Genomic DNA, 7,609 nt, shown 5'->3' on the forward strand with positions numbered 1-7,609 from the left:
TCAAGTTAACTGGCCATGAAAACCAAATGAACTTTCAGTAAACAGAAAAGATTCCGGACAAGGCCTGCCGTGTGTCTCCCAAACGTCCCCTGCAGTTTGCGTCTTGTGTAATGTCCCTAAGCAAAGTTCAACAGTTCTAGTACAAAAACTCCCCAAAAAAGTCATGAGCTGGGCAAAACCGTTCGTAAACAGATGTTGCGAAGTCAGGGAAAATCAAAGTGGACAGGTGTTCGACCTCCCAGAAACGGTCTGAGGAAGGGCCGGTCTCCCAGGGTGGGCGGGAGGGCATTCCTGGCCTGCCCGCTCTGAGGCCTTCTCCGTGGAGCTGGCTGTCGGGCTCCTCGCCGGCCCTTCCTGGAGAAAAGGCTTCTGCCTTGGAGTTTCCTAGGCAGCAACGTGGTCCCCAGGGCCCCAGAGGTAAACCCTGGACTTGGATTCCCGTTTCTGGAAATCAAAGGTTGAGTGGGGTCCAGAGAGAACTCTGGGAAAAAATTTACAGTTGAAACCCCCCATCGCCATCACTGTCTGCACCCTGGTTCCTGCCGCACTGGGTGTCTGGTGCCCGTGCCCGTCTCAGGATAGAAAGGAAACTGGAGGCTGCAGAGAGAGGGACCTGATGGGTCGTAGCTCAGCGTCTACCGAAGCCCCATCTAGAAATAGGTTCTCGTCCTGGGAGGTGTGGGAGGGAGCCTCGGGAGGGAGACAGCAGGCAGAGAGGCCCCAGTCCTGGACACGCGCTGGGGGTTGAAGTCTCAGCTCTGCAGGCTCCTGCGCTGCGTGGCAGGGATTTTCTCTCTGCCTAAATATCTTCTTCATAAGTAAAGGCAAGTGGGCTAAACCTATGTCATCTCCGTGTTAACTCAGAATAGTCTAGGCCTGGGCCAGGGGACACTTTGTGACCTGAGACCCCCAGAATTCCCTGAGGGAGGCCCAGCTCTGTTTCGGGAAATAACTGAAGCGGCTGTTTGTGCGAGGTGAGACCCTGAGGACGGAGAGCAGCAGGAGGTCATGGTGGGGAGCGAAGAGGGGAAAAGTGATTCCGCCTGAGACTGAGGGAGAGAGAACCCAGGTGAGACCCTGAGGACCGAGAGCAGCAGGAGGTCACGGTGGGGAAAAAAGAGGGGAAAAGTGATTCCGCCTGAGACTGAGGGAGAGAGAACCCAGGTGAGACCCTGAGGACGGAGAGCAGCAGGAGGTCACGGTGGGGAGTAAAGATGGGAGAAGTGATTCCGCCTGAGACTGAGGGAGAGAGAACCTGCAGCAGCCCCATCGCCTCCCCCAGTGACACCTCCCCTCCCCCTGAGCAGGAAGGGGAGCTTTGGGGGGGTCCACCTCTGGAGGACGAAGGTGAGAGCGGGTGTCGGGGGCCTGGTGGGGCAGGGAGGCCCTTGTGGGTGCTGGGAGACCAGCCTGTGTGGGTCCAGAGCTGCGCTTGGATGGGGAGATGGGCCTGCTGTCCGGGAACACGCAGCCCAGGCTGTGAGGAAGAGGAAGCAGGAATGAGAGCTTCAGCCAGGACAGCTGGTGGACGGCAGACCTCGGCCCCACCATCACTGTCATGGAGCCATCTCAGCAGGGCTGGGGGTTAAGCTCCCGTTTAGAAGGACCCCACTCCACAGCCACGGGGTAGCCACTGATGTGGGCAAGCGCCCGCCATGAAGACCCCACCTTGGTGGAAGGGCACTGAGAAACTGGACACCCTCGAGACTCAGAGGATCACCTCAGAACTGGCCTGTTAACTATGCCAGGAAAGCATGCCTTCAGCGTGGCAAAACCTGGGGACCCAGCCTCCTCCTGAGCCGAGGGCAGGGGGCTGCCAAAACACTGTCTAAGCAGAGCCCGATCCTGAGTCAGGCAAGTCCAAATGGAGGAAACCATAGACTCTTAAAAAACGTCAGCGTCAGCAAAGACCAGAAACAGCCAGTGACTCTGCATTCAGTGAGACCAGAGGAGCCCACAGGCTGCCAGGAGAGCGAGGGAGACTGCTGGGGGTTCCCGTCAGACAGCACTCAGCGGGGGTGAGGGGAGAGGGAGAGAGGCAGAGACAGAGAGACAAAAAGAAAGAGAGACAGAGACAGAGAGAAAGAGAGAGACAGAGAAAGAGAAACAGAGAGGAGGGAGTAAGTCCAGGTAAAAAACAAAAAAAAAAAATTGAGAATAAAACAAGAGAGAAACAGAGACATAGAGACACAGAGAAAGACACAGTGAGACACAGGAGAGAGACAGAGACAGAGAGAGATGCTGAGAGACAGACAGGGAGAGGGAGAGAGAGAGGGCGAGAGAGCGAGGAGACACCAAGACACAAAGAGGGCGGAGAGACAGAAACAGAGAGAGATGCTGAGAGACAGACAGGGAGAGGGAGAGAGAGAGGAGACCCCAAGACACAAAGAGGGCGGAGAGACAGAAACAGAAAGAGGGAGACAGCGGGGCTGGACAGACGTGTGGCCGGGCCAGTGGAGAGGAGAGAGGAGTCCGCAGACAGCGTTCAGAGGCCGCGCTGCCTGGGTGCTGAGCCGTCCCAGTGTTCACAGTCGCAGTTTGTCCTTACAAAACGCCCAGCCACCCCGACCTGCGGTGCTTAGGGAAGACCTGGCTGTGCAGGTCTCAGAAGGGGCCAGTGAGGCCCGGTGCGGGTACGGGCGGATGCAGATGCAGCCAGGAGGACAGGCGGGAGTGGGGGGGGCCTGTCCCACACGGGGGCCTCGGCAGCACCGGCATGGGTGGAGGCCAGTATGGCCAGGTGTGGCGGGAGGGAGCACCGTCTGGCTTGGGTCGTCCATCCTGACAGGACGCTACAAGGCCAGGAGCCCCGCGCCCCGTGTCCTGCCCCCCTGCTCGAGGACAAGCCCCAGCCGCCAGCCTCTGCTGGGTTCCGACAGGCCTTGCTGGGAGCTGGGGGTTGCTGATGACGCTGAACGGTTGGGGGCTGAGGCTCACAGACTGCGCTGACCCCAGCAGGCACAGCTGGGTCCAGGGACTCGGGAACTCGCAGCCTGACACGGGCCGGGCCCCCCGGGGTGGGTGCTGAGGGTCTCGGATGCCCTCCCTGGCTGGACGTTGTGGCTGTGCAGATACTGAGCGGTAGCCCTAAGCAGGAGAGTCCCCTGGGCTCAGCTACCCAGGACAAGGTCAACAGGGACACAGGCCCCAGTTCCAGGAGAAAAACAAGCACGGCCAGCGGCGAGTGTGGGCGACAGCAGCTCAGAGAGGAGCAGATTATCAACAGCGAATTCACTCAGGGTCAGCCAACTGTACGCTTAAAAAAAGATTACTGTGGTAAATTTTATGTATATTTTACCACAATAAAAAACTTACTGTTTTTAATTACCAATGACTTCTAAAAAAATGTTTTTAAAACCCAGATCACAAATCCTGAACATAGGGCCTGAAAGGCGAATTCAGCCACCATGGAGGACTCCCGCACCGTGGAGCCGGGACGCAGGGACCCCATGCTGCGCGGAGGGCAGGGGCACGTGAGGCGGGGCGTGGGGGAGGCGGGGCGTGGGGGAGGCGGGGCGTGGGGGCGGCGGGGCGTGGGGGCGGCGGGGCGTGGGGGCGGCGGGGCGTGGGGGAGGCGGGGCGTGGGGGCGGCGGGGCGTGGGGGCGGCGGGGCGTGGGGGAGGAGGAGGAAGGGTTCTTGAGTGGACGCAGGGACCCCATGCTGCGCGGAGGGCAGGGGCACGTGAGGCGGGGCGTGGGGGAGGCGGGGCGTGGGGGAGGCGGGGCGTGGGGGAGGCGGGGCGTGGGGGCGGCGGGGCGTGGGGGCGGCGGGGCGTGGGGGAGGCGGGGCGTGGGGGAGGCGGGGCGTGGGGGCGGCGGGGCGTGGGGGCGGCGGGGCGTGGGGGAGGAGGAGGAGGGGTTCAGGAGTGGCTTTTCTACTCCAGAAGTCTCCCCGATCCTGAAAGAAAATCTAGACAGGTGGAAAAAAGAGAAACATGTCCAGATAGTGTCTTCCACATAATGGTCTCCCAAGCTCTGAGGAAGCCCAATGAGTTGAACAATTTCTCATAAGCTTGCGGGTCCCTGTCAGTGCTTCTGAGATGCTAAAAACGCCAGGCTGCGGGCTGCGTCACCATGTGTCTCCTCTTTAATTTCTAATAAGCTGCCACCTCCATCCACAATGTGGACATCAGAGGATGCAGCATGCTGTGGTTTGAATGTGTCCCTATAGTGCACGTGTTGGAAACTTAATCCCAACGCAACAGTGTTGAGAGGTGGGACCTTTAAGACGCATTCATCGTCAGAGCCCTCGTGAATGAATTGATACCACTATTGTAGGAGTGGGTTCGTTATTTTGGAATAAAAGGATGAGTTTGGCCCCCTTCCTCTCTCCCCTTTCTCTCTCTCTCTCTCTCTCTCTCTCTCTCTCTCTCTCACGCGCATCCACCTTCCACCATGGGATGACGCAGCAAGAAGGCCCTCGCCAGATGGGGGCCCCTGGACCTTTGATGTCCCAGCCTCCAGAACTGTAAGAAATAAATTTCTGTTCTTTATAAATTACCCAGTCTCAGATATCCTGTTACAGCACCACAAAGTGGACTAGACCACACCCTACTCTGTGAATCTAAGACGCACCATTATTGATGAACCTGAAAGAAAGAGCACATACCCAAATTAGCTGTGGGTCAGCTCAGCCTGGAGGCAAGAGGGGGAAGCTCAGATAATCTAAACCACAGGCCAGCCAGGAACCAGCTTTGCAATACATTTACACTATTCACATGGGCTCCCAAAACTCACACAAAAAACTGTATTTAAAGGGATTGCAAAGTGGCAGTGCCCCCAGGGGGCAACATAAAGCACAACCCCTTTCAGGAAGAACTCGGCTTTGTCCAGGCTGACATTAGAACATTGGCTGTAGGGAACAGGCCAATTCAGAGATGTTGAAATCTAAAACATAGGTCCCAGAGTTGATTGAACAGGTATTTAAATAGGGACTGCGGCAAGATATAAGTATTCAATGACCAGGTTCTCCATAGGCTGCTCATTTCAGGTTCCACACAAAGTTGTGGGGTCAGTTGATTTAAGCTGGGGACCCCCACAGAGGACACCCCAACATCTGAAGGACACGACAAAGACCCCAAAGGAAGGAAGATTCTCCTCAGGTATACAGAAGGAAAGTAAACCAGTCAATGGAAAAAGTGTCCCAATGTTGGTTGGTTTGTTTTTCAGAACAGAAGAGGGTGACAGAAGAACGATTATTCATATGAGAGATGAGGAAGATGAGTAGAACGAGGTGAATCTTAATGTTTGGACAATTTATTATTGTAGAATTTTTGGTCCAAAGGTGGTATCTTTGAGAAGACAGGTGAGAAAATTAAATCACCACATACAACACGGTCAGTCACAGCTGTGGCCTCGATGTTGATGCCTTCCTGTATTAGTCTGTTCTAATGCCGCTATGAAGAAATACTTGAGACTAGGTAATTTATAAAGAAAAGCGGTTTAATGAACTCACAGTTCCACATGGCTGGGGAGGCCTCAGGAAACATAATCATGGCAAGCAGGCACCTCTTCACAGGGTGGCAGGAGAGAGAAAATGCGTGTCAATCACAGGGGGAAGCCCCTTATAAAATCATCAGATCTCATGAGAATGCACTCACCATCACAAGAACAGCAGGGGGGAAACCACCTCCATGATTCAATCACCTCCACCTGGTCCTGCCCTTGACCTGTGGGGATTATTACAATTCAAGGTGAGATTTGGTTGGGGACACAGAGCCAAACCATATAATCCCCCAAAACTCACGTTGAAACCTAACCCCCTGTGCAATAGTACTAGGAGGTGGGGCCTCTGGGAGGCACTCTGCCTTCATGGATGGATGACTGCCCTCCCAAAAGAGGCTCCAGGGAGCACCCACATTCCTCCCTTCCACCATCCAAGGACACGTCTATGAATCATGGGCCGTCACCAGACACTGAGTCTACTGGAGCCTTGATCTTGGACTTCCCATCCTCCAGAACTGTGAGCACTACGTTTCTGTTTATCGTAAATTACCCACTCTAAGGTGTTTTGTTACAGCAGCCCCAACAGACTAAAATGGTCCATGAGGGAAGAGGTTGTAGCTCAGATACCCATGTCAGGCATATAGGATGTGCTTAATTAACATTTATTGATCGAATGTGTATGTCCCTGTCTGCTTTTCCATTTTTAGGCAGCTATTGATGGTTTTTAAACTATCCAGCAGAAGTATTTTTAATGTAAATTTCCATGTGGGAATACATTTTCACACAAAAAAAGGCACCTTTTCTTAAGTGAAGGCCACGTAGATTGCCAGGCTGGTGCAATTCACCCAAGATCTATCCTATACAATCAACTTCTGGCTTTCAAATTATTTTAACTCACTCACTAAAGATAAACTTTATTTTCTTTTCCCAGCTTTTTAAAGCAAACTTCACAACTTCAGTGTATTTGCGGGCATGCCCTCTTAATCAAGGGTGTCAGCTTCTTAGTTTTCTTCTGTTCCCACTTTAACAAAATTGTATTTAGAATCCTTTCATTGAGTTTTGCCACCTTTGAGTGTCATTCAATTGAACAATATCTATATGCTGACAATGCTGTCATTTCATCTGTTACCACCTGAATCTCCACTGTGAGTCCCAGCTTCTCGGATGCCCACTCCTGTCTCCACCTGGACATCCCACAGACACCTCAAATTTGCCAAACCTCGCTTCCCTCTGCCCTCCTGGAACTTGGCCGTCTCAGCACACGCACTGCCATCCTCCCAATCGCTCAGCCCAAACCTTGGAGCCATGCTGCCCAACACAATTCATCATGAATCCCATCAGCTTTCCCTTCCTGAAGCATCCAGACTGCAAACGTGCTTCCTGCTGCATGGCTGCACCCTCGCCCCCTCCTGGACTAGCCGGCAGCCTCCCTTTTGACTTCTCTGGAATGTTCTGTTCTCTACACAGCAGCCCAGTGATCCCTTCAGAGCACAAATCTTTCCATGTCAATTCCTGTTCCCTCCAATATCTTCCCAACACAGTGAAAATGAAACACCAGGTTCTTACCTCAGGCTTCAAGAGCTGATATGGTTTGGCTGTGTCCCCACCAAAATCTTATCTTGAATTGTAATCCCCATAGTCCCCACGTGTCCTGGGAGGGACCCGGTGGGAGGTAATTGAATCATGGGGGTGGTTTCCACCATGCTGCTCTTGGGATAGTGAGTGAGTCTCAAGAGATTTGATGGTTTTATAAGGATCTGGCATTTCCCCTGCTTGCAGTCATTCTCTCTGCTGCCACCCTGTGAAGAGGTGCCTTCTGCCATAATTATAAGTTTCCTGAGGCCTCCCCAGCCATGTGGAACTGAGAGTCAACTAAACCTCTTTTCTTAAATGACCCAGTCTTGGCTATTTCTTCATAACAGTGTAAGAAGGGACTAATACGCAGGGCCTACATCTGAAAGCAGCAAACTACAACCCTGGGGCCAAATCTGCCCCTTAATAGCTCTTATAAATAAAGCTTTATTGGCACACAGCCAAGTGTTCATTCATGATTGTCTATGCTGCCTCTGCTACAGCACAATGGTGCTGAGCTGTAGTGACAGACACTATTTGGCCCTTCCCCGCTTTCTCCCTCCTCCCTCCCTCCCTTCCTTTTCTCCCCTTC

This window comes from Pan paniscus, chromosome 14 (assembly GCF_029289425.2).
Source record: "Pan paniscus chromosome 14, NHGRI_mPanPan1-v2.0_pri, whole genome shotgun sequence".
In the NCBI taxonomy this organism is placed as follows: domain Eukaryota; kingdom Metazoa; phylum Chordata; class Mammalia; order Primates; family Hominidae; genus Pan; species Pan paniscus.